At 32.6% G+C, this 25,936-nt stretch overlaps 1 protein-coding gene across 1 annotated transcript in view; it reads left to right on the top strand.

Moving 5' to 3' along the window:
• The window catches only part of LOC137925125 (zinc finger protein rotund-like), a 116,758-nt gene that overhangs the window by 39,614 nt on the left and 51,208 nt on the right, over positions 1 to 25,936 (top strand). The gene's annotated exons all lie outside the window — the stretch shown is intronic.

The following is a 25,936-nucleotide window of genomic DNA, read 5'->3' as shown; positions in this document are numbered from 1 at the left end:
CATTTACTCTTTGAAAAGAAATGTTCTTAATATGAATATATCATAGTTTTTACTGGTAAAGTTAATATTCTTTTAACTGCTGGCTTCACGAGCAAAAAGCTTGGTTAAAAATAGTCGGCCTCTTCTAGTGTAGCTCTGATTTCTAGCATCGCTGACAATTCTTCATACGAGAAGGTGCATACGCGCACACTAAGAAAACATCGTCTATAGATTCGGTCTAGAAATAGTTCACAGAGAAATCTGTCGAGTAGACATTAAACATTTTTAATTTTAATGTTTTTAGAAATACTCTTTGCTTTTCGATTATATTGAAGGATGCATGCACATGTCATTGATGAAACAAATAAAATTTCAAATGATATTAATTAATTAAATAAAACTTACTTACCTAAGAGATGGTAACTAATACATTATGCCTACAACAGTACAATGACGTACAATTTTTAATTCAAAATCATGGAGTTCACCATATAAACATTTAACACCTGGAACAATCAGATGGTAATATTAGTTAGTTGAAGAATTACACCAATTGTAATTACAATGTCCTCTTAAAGTACTTTATCAATTAATGCAGTGTAATTTGTTATACGCGTAAAAGCTTTCAAGGAGTGAATCTATAGTTCCTTTAACGTCAATTAACGTATGGTACACACTATTCTAAAATTAATGGTTTCAGAAATAATGAGCAAAATAATAATAATATAGTAAGAAAAAACGTGTACAGAATTCGTATTGCAACATATTAAAATTAATTATTTTTTGGTATCTGTTTGTTAATTTTTTGCTCACAAATAAGCTATATATATAAATCTTTTACGTATATTACCAATCACTCAGATTATTTAAAAACTAACATTTTTATTTCATAACACACCGACCAAGTGTTGTAACTAATATTTACTCCGAAGGCTTCTTGCAAGAGACCACTACCACCGATAACTTGCTATTTGTTGCTTGTTTAACTTATCTTAGTTTAGTTATATACCTAACATATAAAGTATTGTTTTAAAATGTAAGGGGCATAAACAAAGATATAACTATATTATATGATTCATGTTCATTGCATAATAATATCTTAACAAAAAATATAAGAACAGTATATTCTTTGCATCGCTTTGTTTTAAGCGCAATGTAAGATGACCACCATGGTGGTACTCAAGCTGGTAGAAGCGGCTAAGTTCGGCCCCCCGTTCGACGGATGGACAACATAGTCGTAAAAGTCGCTTTGCATCGGGCGTCTATAAGATATATTAAAATTAAAATAAAAGGAAGTAAAGAAAAACGTCTTTTTACATTCTGTTTAAATATGAATATTTTAAAAATAATTAGTATGCATGATACTCCATCTGATCCACAAGCTTCGAACACACAATAGCAGGTCACGCACACACGCGAGGCCCACCTGTGTGCAGTCTCGTCTTGAGAATAATATATTTTTGTTGCTTTTATATATTTTTTACTCGGCGTATTTTATATTTTTCCTATGTGTACACGTATGTACGCTAGTGTACGTGTATGTAGGTGCAGTTTGGACAGTTTTTTGCTTTTCCTTCGCCTCGCCCGTTGCGGGCTTTTTCAAGTTTTTGTACGGATTATATTTCTGGAAACGAAAAATCGAGACGTCTCTCGCTTCATAATTCATATGTGACCTTTGAGTTAGATTTTGTACCGAGTAATATTATACGATCACTAATAGCGGAATAGAGAACTAGGAAACGCGAATTTTATGTTAAAAATGTTTATTTCACACACAAAGACATCTTTATCATCATGTCAGTTGGTAAACGTTCACTCGCAAGATATACTCTTAATGCAATAGAGTTAAATAAATAAATTAACGTGCTCTTCTGCACCTTTTAAAAAATTCCTTCAAATTTATGAAGATTCCAAACCCACCATGATCCGAGGAAAATCCATGGCAAACTCGGCGCGATATTTTGGGATCAAATCACAAATATCCTTTATGCACTGGTGCAACTCATTTTCAAGCTATACTATCTTTAAAAATCCTTGAAATCGAAAAAGGAATTCTACATTAATAACTTTTTTATTTTAATGACATTAAATATTTTATAGTTGCCAATACGTAAAAAAAACTTGTTTCCGTAATAAATATTTCATTTTGCTTTGCTTGCTTCAAAAAGAAATGCTTCTATTCACAACAATAATATAGGCATTTTTAAGGAAAAATTAAAACCTAATGTTAGTATAACGTCATTTATTACTTCTATATCAGAATTTGATGGGAGAAGTACAGAGCTATGTTTAAGACGATGAGAAAGATTTTAAAGTGAAAAACTGGACAGAGCATCTAGGACATATCTCTCCAGACCGAAAAGTATTTATTATTATTCCTATAATTGAACTGGCTATGAAGTCCATCATCCTGAACGCAATAGGACACTACTCTTCACACCAGTAAAGATGTTCATAGATTGCTACTTGTGTTTATTATACTTTAGAATATCATATACGGAATGTTAAACAAATTCAGTCGTAAGAAGTGAAACAAAAACGGTGATATAACTCGAAGAAAAGTCATCGCTGACTTACATTTTGAACAGGGTCAAACTATAGAAATACTATAAAAATGAAACGAAAGTATCTGAAGTCGGAAGAATATTTGTTCGCTTCGGTGCCAAAAAGATGTTTAGGAAATATTAAAATGTAATCTATGAGCCGAGAAAAGGTTTTATATGTTTTCGAAGTATATATTAAAATTATCGTTTATTTTTATAAAAAAATCTAGCATATTTATTAACAGCATTTATATTTTGTCAAGGTATTAATCCTTATGATATATGTCTTTGTAGATCATAAACAGGATACTATGAAAAGCCTTCAAGGTGTATTTAATGCTGCTATCAGCTACCAGCCTTTCCTATGACCCACTATCCTAATATATAGTCCTTTGTTACTATCAGACAAACATTCTGTTTTATTTGATATTATTTCACACAAAATTAAAACAGGGCGTTATGTATATATACATATACACCTATACAGTGTCAAAGCATTACGGGAGAGAATGTACAGCAATATTTTTCTTCTTCTTTTCAGCTCATAGAGCTCTATTGCAAGGAATCAGGGTCAATCAAAGACCGCCACGATGACAGGTCTTTAGTTGCATGTATGCAGCGACATCCCGCTACCATGACTATGTCGTCGATCCACTTAGTGGGGGGCCCACCACTAGGGAGGGGGGGGGGTGTTATCGGCTCGCGGCCACTTGAGTACATTTCAGCATATTTACAGTCAAGTAATGTATTGTTCACCTCATCCACATCAATGTTGTTAGGAATAATAAATTAGGGATGATAATACAATAAGAAAATTCTAATTAATTATTATATACAATCTATCACCACTGACTTTGCACTCCTACTCTCAGAAATTACTGGCCTATTTAACTAATGAGCAATACATACATCGCTTTAAAGCTTTTACATGTGACCAATAATTTAAATTAATACATAAATAAAAATTAAAATATTTGTATAAAAATGAGACGCCAGGTTTACAGTAATTGATTGCGTAAAATATGGTATTCATATATCTAAAATGTTATTGAATATATGCATTACTATTACGAGCAAACACAATTATATGATTTCTAAGGATAAATGTGTGCGAGCGTCATAACTCTAGAAGGAATTAACTCTAATATACTATATGCATAATAATTCGCAATCTATTTTATTTAATTACAATTTAATTTTCTAAAATATTCATTTAGGCTCTATAAAGGTGAGTAGTACTAGAAAAAAATAAAAAAGACCAAAATATATTTTTATTTCCCATACAAACCACTGAATAAATCAAAACATTCACTCGTAGCTATCAATAATTTGACTTTGAAACAAATACAAAAAAGCTATGAAAATATAAATACATCAAAAACATCATCTTCTGTAAATCTTAATAATTATATATAAAGAATATAAAAAAATAATAGCTTATTTTTGTAAATAATCTTTGTTTGTTACAAAAAGATTTATTAAATCAAGAAAATGGTCAAACTGAAATACGTCTTATTTTTTATTACACTGCTACAGGCGAATAAATTTGACAGTACTTTAGTAGACTTTTTACCCATTATATTCCAACAGTAACAACACTGTACACCTACCCGGGTGTAGTCCCTCTTCACGCAAACGGCATTGTTGTAACTGGGATACGATCTGCCGGAGTTAAATTTCTACCTCTCGGACCTCTATTTCCTCGAGTTCGATTTCAATGAAGGTGTACATACCAAAAATGGCTAGCAGCTCGTCAAACATATCCCAACTTGTACGTAAGAAATTGCGGAATTAAATAAGATCGACGACTTTACTTATTTATTGTTATTGTATTGTTTCTATTAATTGTTGCTTTTATCACTATCATATCGTATGACATTCTTTGTTAAACATAGGCGCCATCGGACGTCCTCTGCTAAACAAAGGCTTCCATTATAAATTTCCAATAAGATCGGTTGAATGCGGTCATTATCCAACATTTTCTGTCGATCTTAACCAGGTTGTCTCTTAACCTTGTAGGGGATATCTTACTTTGAAATTGCCCATCCTTGGGCTACATAACCTGAAGCTTTTTTTATTAATTCTAAGTTGCTAGTGTTTTTTTTTACAATATTTATTTTTCACTTAAACTAAACGCAGACAGTTGGGAGAGGGTTGCCGCTATTTGATACGGATCTTTCTTCTCCCAGCTGCGAGGCACGACAGCGTTTTATAATTTTTTACAATTTTCCTTACACAATTTTCTCTTATGGGTAAATACAGCTAAAATTTATACATATTAACAACACAATTTGGAATACTCAATTATATATTAGTTGCTAAATTATTTTATTTCAAGTCGCTGCCCAAGCGCTACAGACCGTTAAATGCCTTGAGATTTAGGACAATGTGCCGGGACAACTCATCAAAAGATTCTTCTGTAAATTTTTTCTCGAGAAGATCCGGTAAGTTGAACGGAGGTATATTAAGGTTTTCATATAAGGTCACGTGGTTACCTCTTTTGCGAATCAGGAGCAGTGTACCAGCGGTTATCTGTTGTCCGCACTATGAAGCCTAACCACGGTCACTTGGAAATGAAACTCCAACACATCGTATGTCCACCTTGTGGGTGGACGTCTTACGCTATGCCGTCTTCTTGCCGTTTCATGGTCTTCTCCATAGAACCATAAGGCCCACCGTGGTCGTCTGTTCTGAACGCTATTTGGATGATATTGGTTACCTGCGTTCATCTATGGAATCCCTCATTCCTAATTCTCTCGCTTAGAAAGCCCACGTATAATATTCTCTTTGGCTCCTTGATTTTTAGTTTGCCAAAGAATTCCGAAGATGTTGCTTAGATGTACAATAATGTGTTCTGTTATCATTAATATATAAATACATAAATAACAAAGGCATACCCTAGTCATGCCTATTTAGACACATACTAAAGATTACCGTCCAATGTTTGTTTTAGCAACAATTTCAACAATTTAGATAGGTATAGATCTAACTCGAATAATCTGTTATAATACATTTCCATTTTCAAATTTTCATCTCGTAACATCAACTCAATGTGTACTATTCCTTATAATCATAAATAAACTATATCGGACACAAATTATAACGTAAAATGTTAAAACAACTACATTTTCATGAAATAAAAAAAAATGTATTTCAATAATCTTAAGTGTAAAACTAATCTGCGTAAAGTAAATATTAATTTAGATAATGACATTCAATTTCTTCGCGAATAAAGCCAGTTGCCAAGTGCGGCTCTGTCGTTGCATTTGCCTATACGTCAATTCAGCATACATCGCTTGTCTAGTTTTTTGGCAGCGTTTTTGCTTACAACTGTACTCTTAAAGTGCACGCCCGGCCAAGTTTAAATTTTTTTTTCGCACACTTCACACATTATTATCGCGTAAAGGGCAATTAATTTGGCGCTTTTGGATTTTGTCGCTTCTTTTATTACCAACTTTATGCTTTTTTGATTTTGCTTTAAATTATTTAAAAAAAAAACATTTCTTTAAACATTTATCGTAGCTATCATCATCATTTCAACCATAGTTCTTTAACTAAGCGGTATTGTCGTCTCGGAAACCTGAACTTGAGCAGATGCAGATGTTATGCTCTTAGGGTCTATGAAGGGCTATTTTGTATCGTAGACTTGACGTAGAGGCCTTTGAAAGAGGACTTCGACACGCTGTCCGATCATGATCATCATTTCTGCCGACGTCCAGTGCTGGACATAGGGCTCCTCCATAGATTTCTATTAAGCGTGGGTAGATGCGGTCTACATCCAGCATCTTCTGACGCCCTCACCCAGGTCATCTGTCAATTTTGTGGGGACGTCCATGGTCTTTAGAACATTAAGCAGCCAACGATAATCTGTTCTGTGCGCTACGTAGCCTACCCACTTGCAGTTCAACTTGCTAATCCACTGGACAATGTCTATTACTTTCGTCAGTCTTCAGATATCTTTATTATGATTCGATATCGTAGAGAAACTCCTTATCAATGAGGTTTGTAGTAGATGATCAGGTTTTTTCTACAGTAAGAGATCACTTCTAAAACACATTGGTGATAGATCTTCGTCTTTAGGCACTGAAAGATATTGAACGAGGTGTTTCATACTTAATAAAAGTATTAAATTTTAGAAATATAAAAATGGCTTCTTTTTTATTCCTTACTTCTTCTGTCTTACATGATACACTGTTAAATAATATTGTAATTTAAATTTACTTAATTGACCATACGTAAAGAAGCACTACTGTTTTAAATTACCTCAATTTATAGTAACTTTGAATATAAAACAAGCAATAGATAAGTATCTCAAATCAAGGTTTACCGGAATGTAAAGTAAGTATTATAGTATCATTAAAACTAATTATATATGAACACAGAACTTGGTTTGATCAGTCTTGATTGTATTGAACATGACGCCAACTTAGATCAGCTTGGCCGGACTGGATTTACCCCGAGAACTCAAACCCCCACAGATATTGGTTTACAAATCAGGTTCTTGATATTCAGAAACCCCCGAAAATTATTTTCCTTGCATGTTCCCCTGATGTGGGTGGTCAGGGACATTCCTGGATGTACAAATTTTTATTGAAATAAATTTGATTACAGAACTAGTTTGCAGAACATAACTCAGCTGCTATATCTAATGTTTAAAAGTAAAACCATCATAATTATTCCTGACATGTTGCAAATATAAGTATAATATATACTTATTTCTTTATCTTAATTACTTACTAAGCAATTAAAATTTTATTTTTTAATTTTTAAAATTTTATGTTTTTATTTTATTATATTTTCTTTGTTGTTAATCAGTTTGTGTATATTTAACTTATTTATCTGTTTATTTCATTCTGTTTCTAGATCATTTCTTATCCTCCTGTAAAGAGGATCGACAGTTATTAAACATGTCATAAGAAGCGCTTATGTTAATATAACAAACAGACAATACAATATACAAAACATAATATAACAAACAGACACAAATTTATTTTGTAGACATTTTTGTCTTGAAGAGAATAATATAGTATTACAAATGCAATTGAAATATTCATAGACAACAAGCCTTACTATGTCTTTATTTCTGGGCAATAAAATTAGAAACTCATTGCAGGTTGCTGTGTAGGGTTTTGTAATACACGACCAATGTAATGCCTTTGAATTGTTATGTAAAAAATTCTAAAATTTATTTAACTAAATCTCATGTCTAAATGATTTTTGAGAAAACTTGGGAATGTAGGAATGTGTGAATTATTATAACTACTGGATTAATCAGCGGTAGCCCAACTATACAAAACAGACTTGCAATCGCAGGTGATGGTTGCGATTCCCTGGATGCAATTACAGAAAATTCGCACTTTGTGCATTAATTATAAGCAATAGCCAGTGTTCACAAACAAGTTTCAAGAGGATGGGCAACAGCGTCGTCTGCGTACCAAAATATCACATGTGATGGTTATGGTGTATCTCCTGTAAGGAAAATACTCCTGTAAAGCCTATATCATGTAGTGGGTCTCCGTGTAAGTCTAAGGGCTGAAACGACAATGATGACTGAATTAAGGATATTTATGGAAGTAATCACAAAAAAATCCGTCTGCCTCCGTTGTCACCTTTTCTCAGATCAGAGTGCATTCGGATTCCTTGAAGTCTTATATTATAAGTGGATAAGCAACCCCGCGATAGAGAAACATAATTAAGTAGAGAAACTAAGTTAAACCAAAAGATAGCACATGCCAGAGCCCTAACAGACGGTTTTTCGTTTGTGAGCATCTAAGACAGTGTTTCAATATATCTTACAGGAGGCATAAGAATTTTAAAAATGCTAAGGTGTGACATGGCATGTAAAAGATTGAAATATACTGATCCAAGATGATATTAGAAAACGAGAACCAAACATTATGATTACCACCCCGACAAAATTAGTAACATTTTTAATAATTAAGCATATACTGATAACTTTGATTAAAGTACTTTCCAAATGTATGTGAAGCACATATTTACGCTGTAATTAGAAATAGGTGCAAAAGGTAAAGTATGAATGTATAGTTCATTTGTCAGCAAAAAGCTTTCAAATTTTCGCACGTATTTCTGATCAACCTGTATCACTCTATATGTTACATAATTATATTTTATGTTGGGATGCAACAGTCTAATAAGTTAGTTATTTCTGAAACCAGTGATTTTTGTAGTATGAACAGTTTTTACCCTTTAACAAATCATCATGTATGTATGTGCTTTCAACCTTCAGTGCTGTTTATAACGGCACAAGCAATCTCACAGCCATGGGTCTCGAACTGACATTATTGAAGCGTGTAAAGAAAATTGGCATACGCTACAGGCGTGTCTATCACAACGCACGCATATCCACACATATATCTCCGAATTACCGGAAGTCAAATGTACAGTAATGGCGGTTTTGTTCCAGAAAGTTCTTTTTTATTTTCTCTCCCTATGTCATCTCGCTTATTACGTATCGCATTGTTATTTCGAGGTTACATATCCAAACATTTTACACATACAGTAATACCCCACTTTACGCGAGGGATACGTTCCAAAAAAATCGCGTTAACTGAAATTCGCGTATAACGAGGTTTATGATTAAACATAGTCAAAAATTATTACAAAAAAATACAAATCATTTTAATCAATCAGTTTAATTCTAGGAACACTTTATGCAATACATACTCTTTGTTTTTTACGGAAAAATACATCTATTGTCTTTTGGGTAACGTTTTGTTTACGTTCTTGTAAAATACGTTCATAACACCCAACACTGTTTTTAAATGTTTGACAGATGTTCAAGACACCATAGAGAAGTTGATGACTCATTATATTTATACGCACTCTTTCGCGTAATTTGAGGCATTTGAGCGCGAAATTTGCAATTCGCGTTATAGTGAAACCGCGTATAACGGGGTCGCGTAAAGCGGGGTATTACTGTATTATGTAAATACTTTTTAATAACCAAAAAAAGCTTTCGGAATGGAAAATATCAAAAAGAAATTTTTTGAATGATGGCTACAACTTATTAGCGATATTAACTTTTAAAATTTGCATACTCACTGCGTTTTTAAATTAAAGACGTAATTTCTGAGCATTCCATGGGTTCAGTTTGCGAATGCCAAGTCCATCACGTTGCCGGGTACGACGCTTGTAACTGTATTCCCGCGTAGAAGGTTTAGAGAAACCTCCTTGCAATATATTAGATGTTCATCTTCACCGACCAGACTCCTTCACATACTAAGTTTTAAATATTTCTATCAATGCTGCTTTAGATGCCTGTTCCAGAAATGAGCCGATATTCGCTCTTGACAGCCCTAAATCCTTCAGAAAGTTATACAGAAGTTTCGCTGTTACGCTTTTCGCTTCTACGACGCACTACGTTATATTAATAAGAGTCCTTTTTTAAAAATAGAATAAGGCTTTTTACTGACCATATGTTGACCGCCCATAGCTAAATTCTGCTTCAGGCCAATATGCCTATTCAATCTATGGAGCGTTCATGCAACCTTAGAGCAAGGAAGCCTCCGAGTTCATAGAAGTAAATTAATAAATAAACCAGAATGGCTGGAAAGGCTTGCCGCTCTTTACTTCCCACTCCAGAACCTTTAGTTCTGTTTTTTCAACTTGCCAATTCGTTGAATTACGCCGTTACTTTGGTTTAATTTTGGACCTCTTCATTCTTGATTCGGTTTTACTTAAGTTTGGTTCTAAGAATAATTTAAAAAAATTACTTTATCATATCCCACCTTTTATAAAGAAAACACTGCTTTTTTAAATATGTTTTAGTTATTGATTTATCATATGAAGGCTAACCTTGAGTACAAATATAGTATATTAGATGAAATTTCGCACAGCCATATATAAGCCTCAGTGGCGCAGTAGGCAGCGCGTAAGTCTCATAATCTTAAGGTCGTGAGTTCGATCCTCACCTGGGGCAATAGTTTTGCCTGAACTTTTACAAAGAGAAATTAAACACTTGTTAGCTCTACTCTTTAAATAAGGAATACATGCTATATGTTAATTTATGTTATAATCTAGAGCAGTATGTTTTAACATTTTATGTGCCATGCCCCAGCTTAACCTTTCTAAAATTCTTGCGCCCCCTATGTAACATACATATTTTTATATTAAAGCGAAAGGGTTAAACTTGTGTCGAGTCCACTTTCGAATGGGCCCCTATTGGGCGTGGGCCCCAAGTTGGAAAAAACTTATTTAGAGCATTGGCAGCCAACCTGAAGCCTCTGCGATATTTTCAAAATTACTCATATTTTTGTTACAATTTCTTAACTATTATCTTTATCTTTTACCATCCACTTTAAAGTGACTATAGTAATTTTATCAAAATTTTATAATAAATCAATGATATTACTATGTCGATATTATATTATAGCTCGTAATCGCTGGTTGCAGGTAGCGTATCGATTTTTGGGGGAGGCCTGTACCTTACAGCGAGCGTATATGAACTCATATGGTGATTTTATCGCTAATATATGTTTATTTTTTATTATCTTTCCTACTTTATACATACGCGTACCGCGCTGTTATTTTATTATTATACTTATTTTGAAAAATGTTGACGGCCCCTAGTCTAAATTAAATTTGATAACATATTAATTGCAGTTTCCTGCCAAATGATTAAAATTACTAACTTTTTTCTTTCAAGCAATATTTCAAAAAGCTTACAGATGAATATTATCTCATAAGTAATAAGGAACGAATCAAGAATAAGAAAAGACATGGACTTAGAATCTTTAGTTGCAGGTTTAATACTTTATACACGCACTTGTTTTTAATGTATACTATCATATTAACACGAAGACGTGGCCGCCCAAAGCAAACCTAGCGGCTTCATCACTGCAGAAGTGAAGGCAGTTGGGATGACGTGGAGCGAAGTAAAGCGCGAGGCTCAAGACCGCTCGGGATGGCGACGTACTGTGAATGCCTTCTGCTCCCTCTTGGTGATATAGGAATAAATGATGATCATATTAACAGTATTCTAGTTATGGTTATTATTCTACTCTGTGTTTGTAGTTCCGTGGTCTCTACCACAGAACCTAAAAGGTCCAGAGGCTATCTATTCTGCGCGTTTTGTTGCCTGCATTGCATTTTCTCTGCAGATGTTGTTGCTGCCCTAAGGTTTTTACAGCTTCATCTGAACTGAGTTTACGGAGCGAAAGGGTTAGTGAACTTAAATCTTTGTGGCCTGCTCGTTGCCACTTGAAGCTGCAATTCGGCAGAGCCATCGGTTACGTTCGTCGAGATATCCCGAGCTTAGCATATACAAGGGCGGACGACTGTGTATATTATCGGAAAACGGGAGTTACTCGCATCCAATCGATCCTATTGGAAATCTATGGGGCCTGTATCCAGAAATAGACGTTCTGCGGCTGCAAGGACGATGATGTTAAAGTAATCACTTTTATTATTGATCTTTTACTTTACTACATCAATGACTAACAATATTAAGTTTTCTGTTTAATCTGCAAAACTTCAGTAATAACGCGATTATGGTTTAATTGTAATGCTTTATAGTACACTATAATTCGTTTGATTACATCTTTATACGCTTTTTTATTTTGATTGACGTTCATATTAGACAGGTAAACAGATTTATATGATTTAATCTTTGTTATTCTATGCAAAAATAAAAAAGTTTTTTTCATATATTTTATTCATACAGTTACATTTTTCATGAATATAAAATATAACCGAATTTATAGTCTGTCTCGTCTTTATATTTTATCATTTTGTTTAGAATAACTTTATATTTTTAGTTTGGTAACTGGTTATAACATTTACAGCCACTATTGATTTAAAAAAATATATATCATTAAACACGTTTTGAGTTGAAATTCGCGAAAAAATCACGAACAGTTGCTTAACTTCAACCTCTTTATTTCTACATATGCAAGTTCTTTCGTTATAGATGTAAAAGCTTTCTAGATCAAGCGATTCAAACATATAATAATAAAAGCGGTTGTTATATTCGGACTACTTATTAAAATTAATTATTGTCAATTATCTGCTCTAAACTGCACTGCGTAAAGTTACAATATGTCACATTTTATTAGAATAGTTATATCGGTGTAAAATATTTTGAAGTGAATATATGTACTCGTAATTATTTTATCACACCTATACAATGTATGACGGCGAACTTAATTTATACAGGCTGAATGAAAATAGATATAAAAGCTTTTGAAATTGCTTTTAAATGAGCTGTACATTTTCCACTTCTAGCTTTTATATATATAACGAATCATTCTGTATCTACTATAATTTATTAAAGAAAAATAGTGGCGAGTAAATTTTCAGAACACGTACGGTCCTTTATGCTTCAATATAAAAAAAACTTTAAAAATAAAGAAAAACCATAAAAGCAGCCGTCTTGCGATGCGTTATCATTTTTATATGTTCACCCCTACCCCCTCAACCCTTTTAAGAAACCCCCCTTCACCCTCTAGATGCAAGCTCACACACACACCGAAAAACATCTATAAATGGGTTAAAGAAAAATGTGTCTACCTGAAAACGTACGATGCATGCATTTTTTTATTCCTCTTACATTTTCTTTTCCATCCGCGATTCTCATATCGCCGATATAAAACTGAAAAATACATTAAATTCAACCGATCCAAAACAACCCGTATGCGCTCCACACACGGCTCAAAATCCTTGGGGGTGTTACAAAAAAACATCGCACACATACATGTGAGTACCACCCGCGTACACATGGAACCGCGTCGTTTAGAAAAAAAATAAAGCGCACACATATAAATTGCATGCAGTTCGAAAGGGATGCACTCAGAGTCATAAAATACGCTCACAGCGACAGCATGCACTCACACATGCGCGCGACGTCTCGCGATGTACACCGACACGTGTGACTCTATCGTAGAGCACTCACACACGCGCCCGCTCGAAGAAAAGTTTCTATGTGTTGCGAAAATGCTTTTCCTTGCAGCAACCTCTCGGGAAGAGTTTCATAGCGAATACCTCGCGGTAAAGACATCTAGACGTTCCTCTAAAAATTCCGGGTTTCAATATAACATATAAAAAAAACAATTTCGGCTCCACAAAGGGCCGATCGGAAAATTTAAAAACCGAAAATAGTTTACTAATCGATCGAACACGCCGAATGAGATTCAAAAGGAATTCTTCACCCGTTTCGCGTTGTAAAAAACGCGCTCAGGGACCCGTGGTGTACAAAAAAAGCGGTAAAATAGAGTTGCGGTACCGACGGTGACGATTTTACGGCGGCATGAGACGGTGACCGTCCGCTCGGGCGCTAATTCGTAATTGAAAGTTTTGATTGCAGTCGACTGTTATTGTTAATGACCGGGACACGTGCCTGCGACCGTTTGTGATTTAAATGTGTGCGTTAATGAAGGCGCGTCTGTGTGCGTCCGCTGCCGGGCATATTGTGTGTGACGCCACGATTGCGTGCCGAGTACCAAATACTCGTGATTACGAAACTCCATTCACATTTCACAGTGGCTTTAATATTGTGTTTTTTACGGCGGCGACATTCAAATAATGCAATTCACCGCGGAGTTATTTACGCCAATTTATTAAATTGTGCACGTTTCAATTTAAATTGTCGACTTGGTTATTTATTGTGGTTATTATAAATAATGTTTATATTGAGGATATACTCCGTTAAGTTCATGAATAATTTAATTTTAAAATAACATTTTTCCATTTGAAACAACATTATTTTTCATTTCTTTTACTTAATAATTTTAACATTTTCTATATAATTTGCCAATATTAAAACATTCAATGACGCATACTTATTGTAACCATAATAATAAGACGAGTAAAATTTTTCTTAAAAAAAATTAAACTTTAAAAAATATGATGAAACCAAAAATGAATTTCAGGATTACTTTTGTACCATATATTATTTTAGTATGCCTTTTACGGAGGAAAACGTAAGTTACAATATTTGATCCTATTTAAAAGTTATCTCATAAGTTAATACTGCATGTATTCCACCTTTAAAAGAATATACATTAGCATAGCTAGAAGTAAAATATAAGTAATACGAAGTCTAGTACAGTTTGGTGCTACCTTAGAAATTCCGAATCCGTTGAAATAGTAGTATTTAGCGGCCTGAACGGAGGAAACTACGGGCCCTCTATTTTGGCTACCTTAAAAGAGGTCATAGGATAGAAACCCTCTTAGCCCTGCCGCCTCGAACTTGCTGAAATTGCAAATGTCACTTAGACAGCAGAGAAAGTTAAGTCCTTAAAAATACTGAATAATTACTGAAATTAAATCACAAAATTATATTTAACATCATTTTGTTTCACTTTATAGAGTAACGTATACCTCTTATTATTCTAGTAATTTCAATTACAACGAGTAAACGTGCGTTTCATGTGAAACAAGAAGAACCAGATATGTAATTCTTATGTAGTTCTAATTATATATATATATCGGTCGCGTTAGCTTATCTATCTGTCCATCAGTAATTATATATGTCAGCATTTCACTTCAACGTAAATACGAGGATAAATAGTAACAAGAAATTAATTGAATCTTAACCTAATTATATGTGTAACCGTGTCTAACCAATGCATTATGATATTCACTTACAAACATGATGAGATAGTTCCATCAATGCATTCAATATTATGATTCATTTCAACCCTAGGCTTCCCAAATAGATTTTCAATAAAAACGGGGGAAAGCGGCCTGCATCTAGTGTCTTTTAACGACCTTATTCATTAATATTTCTAAATTATTATTACCTTATGTTATCTATACAAATAAATAAAATTGGAATATCTGTTTGTGTTATTAAAATTATTGCTTTATACTATTCATATAAATATAAATTGGTACATATACCAAAATTACATTGTTTTATATGTTTGTTTCTCTATCTGTATGTTTGTTTCGACTAATCACTTAGGCAACTTTTAAAAATTATTATACGAAAAAAAACTTTATAACGCGGAACATGTCGCAAGCCTAACTAGTTTATTTAAATGGAAGCGGATAGGTTAATTCCGCCTGAAAACGCTTGACCAGGCTGCCAACTGTTCTTATTGGAAATCTATGTAGGGGGCCTATATTCAGCAGGTGACGTTGTACGGCTGAAATGATGACAATATGGCAGGATAGCTGTAAGTAATTATATATAGCAATATTACTGTTAAAATCAGTGCCTATTAAAATTTCTTTCTTATATGTTACCATTCTTACTTCAACAGTTTAAAAGTATTCATATCAACAGCTGTAGACAGGACACCTTTCTATAATGTTTTAGATGAATAGAAATTAAAATTAAAAAATTATATATAACATATTTTTTTAATTTTAATTTATATATATTAGAACAAAAAAATTAATGTTAAAATACCTCCTCGTTGAAGCAACGATGGTCGAAAAAGTATCAAAGGCACATTGCTTACAAAAATTATTGAAGTTACTCGCTCGTACAATATATTATATACAAATATTGTATTTATTACATACATATACATATATATATATATATATATATATATATATATATATATATATATTGGTGCCCTCTTGTTCCCGTATTTTAATTCTAAGGCAGGGACTTATGTTTCAAATATTATAATTTTTCAGTATTATAACTTTATATTAGCGTTCTATTCTATAGTAAAAGAAGGATGGTGCTTCACAAGTTTTTTTTACGGTATCTTCAATTATTCTTGAAATTTTCTTCTACACTCTTTTCTTTCATTTAAAATCCTTACACACATCGCCTCTTTTTCTTCGTTACATTCTTTTACCATCACCATTTATAACGGTTATCCTTTTGTTATTTTATATTATTTTACAATAATTTTCTTACTCAACCTTATCTTTAATTTTCGTTCCATATTTAATTTAGTTTATTTATATATGTTACCTTTAATATTTTTTAAAAATTGTGACGGTTTTCTTTATTTTCCATTATGGAAGCGACTTTGTTATATATTATAATCACAAAGTGACAGCAACTCCGATAACCAAATTTTTGTATATAACGTTAAGCTTATGTACGTACATATACGAATATATTTTGAAAATAATGTTAAAGAAAATTAGAATAAAAATTTGATAAATAAAAATCTTTCTAATTCAAATAATTTAATTTTAATTAAACTTTAAATATTTCTTTAATTAAAATCAGGGGTGAATTATATATTTATTTTAGAATACCTGTAACCATATCTATAATCAACCATCCTATATATCTGTGGAAACCGTTTCTAACCCGATTAAAGGTTCAATAGTTCTAGCCTATGTTTATGTATTCTAATATCATTTCAAATAAATATAAAGCAATATGTATATGTACTCTGATTCGTTGAACAGATTTATTTGACGGCGGAGAGATAGGAAACAATTATACAATTACTATTTTTGTCACCATTTTTACACATAGCTTATATGAACCGATTCAATTTACAATACAGTACAGTATAATATAAATATAAAATACAATACAACGTTCATTAGTATCTGGGTAAGTTAGAAAATGTCGCAATAATTAATGTATTCCACACTTAAAAGACAAGTTTTGGTTTCGTTACATAAATATGTTTAGCTAAATGAATATTATGAAAGTACTTAACTAAAAATTAAATATGTATATGTATATATATATATATATATATATATATATATATATATGTATATATATATATATATATGTTGATTTGGATACAAGTGTAAAAGTTTTAAAGTGGTGAATGTATAGCTCATTTGTCAGCAAAAAGCTTTCAAGCTTTCACACCTATTACCAATGATATTGTACATAGTGAACACATTAACTCTATTGGATTGCGACGGCCAAAAAACTTCTGGCAGTAAAAACTCTGCAGGGACAAATAATAAACAATAATTATTTTTAATATGTATTGATATATATTTAAAACTTTTAGTACTATATGTATACATTATTATTACTATATTTATTATTTTTGAAACAATTGATTTCTGGATAGTATATACTATAGTACACACTATCCAGAAATCAATTGTTAATGTACGCATTAATTGCAAGGAAATTAGTAAAACACCCAAACTCGTCACTGTTCTCAATGAATCACTATTTCTCTTAATCGCATTTAAATTTGTTAATGACTTACCGATTTCATTAATCTTTTTTCTAAATTATAATATGTAATGGTACTTTGTAGAAAAAAATCAAAGGCAGTCGTTTATTGTTCCATGCTTCCATTTTTAAAATCCATGTTTTTCGCATGTATAATGTGATCAAATACTAAGGTGAAATTGGCTAGGTCCAAAAGGACCTAAGGAGCCATTGTTGGTTTAAAATGTCAATGGACGATTTGCAAGAACCAAATCTTTGATTTTTGGTCCTTGCAAATCGTCGATTGCCAATTAGAGACCTCACCGATAGCGTTGGAATATCATTTGGCTCAGTCCAAGACATTTTGAAGCATGTTTTGTGTTTTAAACGCGTCTAATCTTGATTGGTCGATGTCATACTGCATTGGTTCTTTGCGATTTTTTTTCCAAAATCTCTACTCAAAGCGTTCCGCAACCACTGTGTTTGTCTGATTTGGCTCCATGTGACTTCTGAATATTTAGAAAACTCAAAAAGTCAATGCGATGTCGTTTAATAAGATATATAAAAAACGAAATGAAGGTGTTGAAGATTATACCAAAAAAAAATTCCGTCAATTTCTCCACCTGGAAAAAGCGTTGGCAAAAGTACTTTTATCAGTCGTGGATTACTGTGAAGGGAGTGAAATTGATTTGAAAGAATAAATATCTTTATAAATAAATTCATCTTACTTTTTGATCACAGTATCAAGTCACACACAGCAACTCCGATAACCAAATTTTTGTATATAACGTTAAGCTTATGTACGTACATATACGAATATATTTTGAAAATAATGTTAAAGAAAATTAGAATAAAAATTTGATAAATAAAAATCTTTCTAATTCAAATAATTTAATTTTAATTAAACTTTAAATATTTCTTTAATTAAAATCAGGGGTGAATTATATATTTATTTTAGAATACCTGTAACCATATCTATAATCAACCATCCTATATATCTGTGGAAACCGTTTCTAACCCGATTAAAGGTTCAATAGTTCTAGCCTATGTTTATGTATTCTAATATCATTTCAAATAAATATAAAGCAATATGTATATGTACTCTGATTCGTTGAACAGATTTATTTGACGGCGGAGAGATAGGAAACAATTATACAATTACTATTTTTGTCACCATTTTTACACATAGCTTATATGAACCGATTCAATTTACAATACAGTACAGTATAATATAAATATAAAATACAATACAACGTTCATTAGTATCTGGGTAAGTTAGAAAATGTCGCAATAATTAATGTATTCCACACTTAAAAGACAAGTTTTGGTTTCGTTACATAAATATGTTTAGCTAAATGAATATTATGAAAGTACTTAACTAAAAATTAAATATGTATATGTATATATATATATATATATATATATATATATATATATGTATATATATATATATATATGTTGATTTGGATACAAGTGTAAAAGTTTTAAAGTGGTGAATGTATAGCTCATTTGTCAGCAAAAAGCTTTCAAGCTTTCACACCTATTACCAATGATATTGTACATAGTGAACACATTAACTCTATTGGATTGCGACGGCCAAAAAACTTCTGGCAGTAAAAACTCTGCAGGGACAAATAATAAACAATAATTATTTTTAATATGTATTGATATATATTTAAAACTTTTAGTACTATATGTATACATTATTATTACTATATTTATTATTTTTGAAACAATTGATTTCTGGATAGTATATACTATAGTACACACTATCCAGAAATCAATTGTTAATGTACGCATTAATTGCAAGGAAATTAGTAAAACACCCAAACTCGTCACTGTTCTCAATGAATCACTATTTCTCTTAATCGCATTTAAATTTGTTAATGACTTACCGATTTCATTAATCTTTTTTCTAAATTATAATATGTAATGGTACTTTGTAGAAAAAAATCAAAGGCAGTCGTTTATTGTTCCATGCTTCCATTTTTAAAATCCATGTTTTTCGCATGTATAATGTGATCAAATACTAAGGTGAAATTGGCTAGGTCCAAAAGGACCTAAGGAGCCATTGTTGGTTTAAAATGTCAATGGACGATTTGCAAGAACCAAATCTTTGATTTTTGGTCCTTGCAAATCGTCGATTGCCAATTAGAGACCTCACCGATAGCGTTGGAATATCATTTGGCTCAGTCCAAGACATTTTGAAGCATGTTTTGTGTTTTAAACGCGTCTAATCTTGATTGGTCGATGTCATACTGCATTGGTTCTTTGCGATTTTTTTTCCAAAATCTCTACTCAAAGCGTTCCGCAACCACTGTGTTTGTCTGATTTGGCTCCATGTGACTTCTGAATATTTAGAAAACTCAAAAAGTCAATGCGATGTCGTTTAATAAGATATATAAAAAACGAAATGAAGGTGTTGAAGATTATACCAAAAAAAAATTCCGTCAATTTCTCCACCTGGAAAAAGCGTTGGCAAAAGTACTTTTATCAGTCGTGGATTACTGTGAAGGGAGTGAAATTGATTTGAAAGAATAAATATCTTTATAAATAAATTCATCTTACTTTTTGATCACAGTATCAAGTCGCCTGTACCAGTGTTGAAAACGCATTAAATTTACTTACTTATTTATGCATCAGAAAAAATAACTTGCAAAGTTGTGAATCAAAAAGCATTATAATAAAGACAACGTTCTCATGTACTTTATTAAATTTATAAAGGTTCGAGTTGATTGTTTTACTTAAACAGGAAGTATTTCGGGTCAGTAACGAATATTTAAAAATAAAAGTTTTCCTTCTTTCAGTATCGATTTGTGAATACCTTATAAAGCTATTTGACGCAATGCAAGCCTCGTCTGGCCGATAATCTATTTCGATATTTCCCAACCGATCTGAAAATATGAGAGGTCGTGGAATATTTCCGTCGCATCGACCTATATCCGCGAATATACCGATCTATTGATTTTAATTCATTTTCGCCGAATCATTTTAAATCGTATACCATACGAACGGAAAACCTCCCAGCCTCATAAAAATCTGAGGTAGGAAGCCTTCGTCTATTTCTTATAAAAATTTTAACCATTCGCCTTGAAATTGGAATGGCTCCAAGATATTTCGTAATGTACTTCCGATATTGCTATGTTTTTCATCCGATAAAATGTTATAAAGATGTAGTTTGCGGTTCACGTACAATGTTTGTGGTAGTATCTTACTCAAGTTATAGCATAACATGTACACTTGAAGTAATTGCAAAGTATGAAACATTTTCATAAAATAATCGTTTATTGAACTGAAGAATTGAGTATTAAATTTCCTTTACAAATATCTGCACTAAACATGTTGCTCATCTCAAAGTCACTAAACGAATATGACGCGTGTAGATAACCTTCGTTTATTACTATGTTTACTCCGTCAAATTTTACTTTTAACTTTATAAATACATTGTTCTGAATCGGAAGGTGCTTACGATTTTGGCTTTATATTATAATATACAACTTTTTAGTTCAAATTTGTTGTTTATTTTAGACACATTTTAGATAGATAATACTAACGTCACAATGATATCTAGACAATCTTTTAAAAGAAGTGTACGGTCTTTAGCATTTAGGTAAGGTTATAAGAAAGAGACAGATAATATAAAATCTTATTGCATAATATACTATTTCAAATATTGACCTACGTGTTTAGCATTAGAATCTTCACATAAGCACTTAAAAGCATGGATACTTGTAACCATTTATATTTGTATTTGAGAAAACAGTATTGAAACTTTAACATTTCTTAACGGCACGAACATTTGGCACGGACTGCTTCCATATTAACATAATTTTAAATCCATTATTTTATTAATACTACGTATAAATAATTATCAATGTTTCAACTTACGAAGATTTATTTTCTATTCGAAAATAAAATGAACTAAATAAGAAATCACAACCAGTATGATTTAATACGCGGATAAAATCTCCTTGCGATCGGTTTCGATTAGAGGGATATAATCTTGTACACAATTCATACGTTTTGCAATAATTATATAGGATTGCCACTGTTTATAAACAAGTTTCCGGAGGATAGGTAGCAGCGTCCTCTGCGTACCATAATACCACATTGCGATCGTCTACCCGCTTGCTAAGTGTCATATCTGAGGAAGCCGATGTCTTGTAATAGGCATCTATTTGCTAAAACGACGTTAGGTGGTGTAAGAAAAAACCTGGCCGCGTATTTTGAAAATGATACGAAAGGCAGAGAAACCATCATCATATCAGCCGAAACGCGTCACGGTGATAGGTCTTGCGATGTCAGCGTTTAGTCATTTCCCGTGATCTTGAATATGTCGTCGGTCAACTTAGAAGTCGAGCTACCTACGTCGAGACCTTTCGGACACAACGGCCGTCAAACACTCAGAATTTCAGACGAGCAATTCTTCGAGTTGCGTCGGTGACCTTAGTACTTTTCTGATTCGATCTCTCAAGAGTCATAAATAAATAAATAAAAAATAACATAAATTAATAAAATATTATAAATAAAAAGTTTCTGTCGTAACTACTAAGCGCATTCCGCTGTATAAAACGGGAATAAATCTCCGCGTTAAAAAGTACCGCGAAACGGGTGAAGTTAAATGAATAAGATAAAAATTTTACGCAAACTTTAACTCGACGTCAAATTTATTTTGCAGTTACGGTCCAGCCACCTCCTAACCCAACGATAGTTCCTAACAATACCTACATAACTTTAGCCATGAAGAAATATTTATTGTTCTAAAATATATTTTAGAGAAGTAGTGTTAAACGTTAGCGATATATATTTGTAAAGTGATTAACTTAGTGCCAATTATGTCCGTCAAACTGTCAAACTCCAATCTTTTCGTGAAGAAACAAACTAACTACGCAATGAAGAGGGAGTATGACGATTTTAACGAGAACGACAATAAGGAACCGATCGATAGTAACGGTTCCAGCGACGGAAACTCCGAGACCAGCGACCTCGAGAACAGTCCCAGCGATGAAACGGCAAACGTTGCTCTAGATTACACAGAGAATGCACTTTCCTTGCATCCAGTCGCTGATTTCATTAAGAAAGAGTTCCTACCCGACTTTGACTTTAGTAATCCTTTTAGAAATCAGAATTTGGCATTCAAGGATGGCTTCCAAAACGCCCGATCTCCGTTCCTATTGCCAACGCAGCTGTACAAGAGTTTCCTAGCTAGTCTGGGTAAGAGGAGAAGAAATGTAGCCGACTGCTACTCTTTTTACCCGAGGAATATGCTGTTCACGAATGGCTTTCCAACGGAGACTTCGGATGATGAAAATAACGCTGATGGAACTATTGACACGCCGGATGAGGTTTGTATTTAGTTATCAGACTGAAACAATGATAAATTAGTATTGGTATTACATCTACACCTTTTAATTTGTCTGAGATTATTGAAAACAGGGTTAACGTATCGATTATCTATCGTAACATTAAGGGTATCGATTTTCCTCATTTACGAACACTAATTCAGACGGGACATCTAGCGACAGCGCGAAGGAATCTCATGTTACTGAGAAGTTTGGATCTTGGTCCATGACATGTCTTCTATCGGAGATCTCCTAGTTACTTTTCATTATCTGAGATTTTAGTGAGTGAGAGTAAGAGCTTCCCCATCTTGAGAACAACAGATTTACATACTACTCCATATTGATAAAAGATTTGCGTAACATGTGAAATTACAGTAATGTTTCATATTTCAAATGAACGCAGATGAGGTGCGGTTTTATATTGCTATGTACTGTAATATTTAATATAAAATTAACAAATTTCTGGTTTCCTGATTTCTAATAAGAATAATATTCTTATAGGTTAAAAATGCTACAAGTATTTATGTGTTTTATAATATTGATATTTCGTTTTAGTAAACATGTGTTCAAAATAGTTGAGGTTTTAATACACAATTCACGATGGTAGATATAGACCTATATACGCCATTGCGCTACCCTTCCTGATAGTCACAAAATGCCCTAACTACTACAAGATGATTGGTTAAAGCTTTAAAAGTATGAAAATATAGTTCATATGCCATGAAGTTTTCACACTTGTTTCTAATCATTATAAAATATATTACTATCAGTTTACTTTTTATCGGAATGCAACAAGCCAATAACTTCTAGCAGTTCAAAGTCTGCAGAGACTATGCAGAGATATATAGAAACCGGTATTTAAAAAACGCTTTTTATTATTAAATTTTTTATTATTTCGTAAATTATTGATTTTGCATAAGATATATCATATATTAATCACCACTGTATATTGTCTGTTAAAATATGTTATTTGGTAGAGAAAGCAGAAACATTCTCAGTTTTATTTCAATAATAATAAAAACCAATCAGAATTAAGACACGAGCAATAACAGAATACAATGCAACTAATAGGTTTCCTTGGACACAATGGGTCGATGGTAACATCGTGAAATGAATTCGTTGCGACTTTGCTACAATATAAACCAAAGTTTTCAGAAATGGTTGATAGTGTTTGAAATTAAAAATAATTAATTTTATGTTCCAAAATAAAACAGTTTATTTATTTAATGTGGGATGAAAAAGTGCTAGGACCTAGTCAACGAAATAATGAGAAATAAAATCGTCTTGAATTTGTATGCGATGGAAGTAGAAGAGGTATATTAGCGAAATTTCTATCTATCTTTGAAGAAGTCTCCTTAAAAGCGAAAATAAAATCATTTCTGTAACAGGCGTCCAAATTTCAAATTTGGTTAGTTAGGGAGAGTAGTCAATGAAGGTGGAAGGAGGTCTCCTAGAACATGCTATGGAGGTCGTCAGCTCTGGGTGCCATATGGGACCTCTCTTCTTACAACGATACGGACCTGGCATCACGGTGAATCGTGAAATATTACGATGTTACATCTCCCTTACTATTACCATTACAATTGTGGACGTGTAACAAAGTAACTTATATTAATGCAAATTTCTTGAATTATTCGCGGATCTAAAACCTATTATCACAGCTATCTATAGCCAGTTATATATTTTAGCTACTTTCATAGCACTTTGTCTCTCGGTATTTTATTAGGAGACAAAGCCGCCAAAATTAATGCTATATTTATTTTACAAAACAAGCTGAGCCGGCTATTTAATTAAAAATTTAAGATACTCTGGAACATGTTTTTAAAAAAATTGGTATTCTTACGGTGGCTTCTCAATACTTGTTTGATTACATAATTCGCAATAGTTTAAAATCTTATATTAAAAATAGCGACAATCACATCAGTCTGGGTGTACGCATTTATAACAAACAATGTTCCACAAAATATCATAGCACCTTCCTTTACGTAGTTTTAAATCTAAAATAAAAATTATACTATTAAATAAATCTTATTATAGCATTAGAGTTTTTAATTTATAGAAGTATGTACAGGAACTGTACGAACCAATTCCAATCACCAAGTAAAACATTTGTTATATACGCTTCCATGCGAACAAAGCATTTCTATTCGTCATTTCAAATGGCTACGGGGAAGGTATTCAATACTTAGATAGAAAAAAGTGTTTAAATAATACATGGGTGCCTTTAGGAGAAGAATGAATAGACTATTATCAGGTTAATGTGTTTATCATAGCATGCTATAACTACGAAACATCATTAGAATCACAGCCATGCATCAATCTATCAATATTAAAAAGTAAAAATGTTAAAACTAATTACATATAATTGTTAAAGTCGTAATAATCGTATTATTTAATATTTGAGAAAATTGGTAAAGTATCAAATATTTTTTTAGTGTTCGGTGTTGTACTTTTACAGTTTGATAAACTCAAGCTCCGCGAATACGATGTTTTGTGAATTGTTAATTTATAAAAACCACGCCTAGTGCGTCACATTCGCCTGTAGATTTACATTAAGAAGATTCAGAGTAGAGCCAAGATTTATCATAGAAGAGATCTTGGCTCTTACCGACTAGACATCGTGAGGTCCCTGAGTTTCGAACTTTTTATTAAATTTAAAATATTATCATCACCGCAGCCACATACGGCTCTATATAGAACTTAACAGCCATCTAACAGATTTCTAATTGGAATGAGAAACACATTACATCCAGCGTCTTCCGACAAACTTAACAAGGTGTTCTGTCTACATTGAGGGCAGATTACGCTTTGCTTGCCAGTCTTCACCCCAGAACCTCGAGACCCTGCGGCTATTAGTTCTGAAAGAATGTGGCTTATACATTGCCACTTTTATTTGCTAATCCTCTGACCTATATCGATTATATTCGTCTATGGATCTATTCATTCCTGATTAGATCTCCTGGAAAAATGAGCATAGCCTTCTTTATGGCTTTTGAGCTAAAACATAG

Source organism: Battus philenor, unplaced genomic scaffold (genome assembly GCF_028537555.1).
Source record: "Battus philenor isolate CCGP_79_NKW_IND1 unplaced genomic scaffold, ilBatPhil1.0.hap1 SCAF_26, whole genome shotgun sequence".
Lineage (NCBI taxonomy): Eukaryota > Metazoa > Arthropoda > Insecta > Lepidoptera > Papilionidae > Battus > Battus philenor.
Note: the sequence above shows the minus strand (reverse complement) of the source record. Positions and strands in the feature narration are given on the sequence as shown.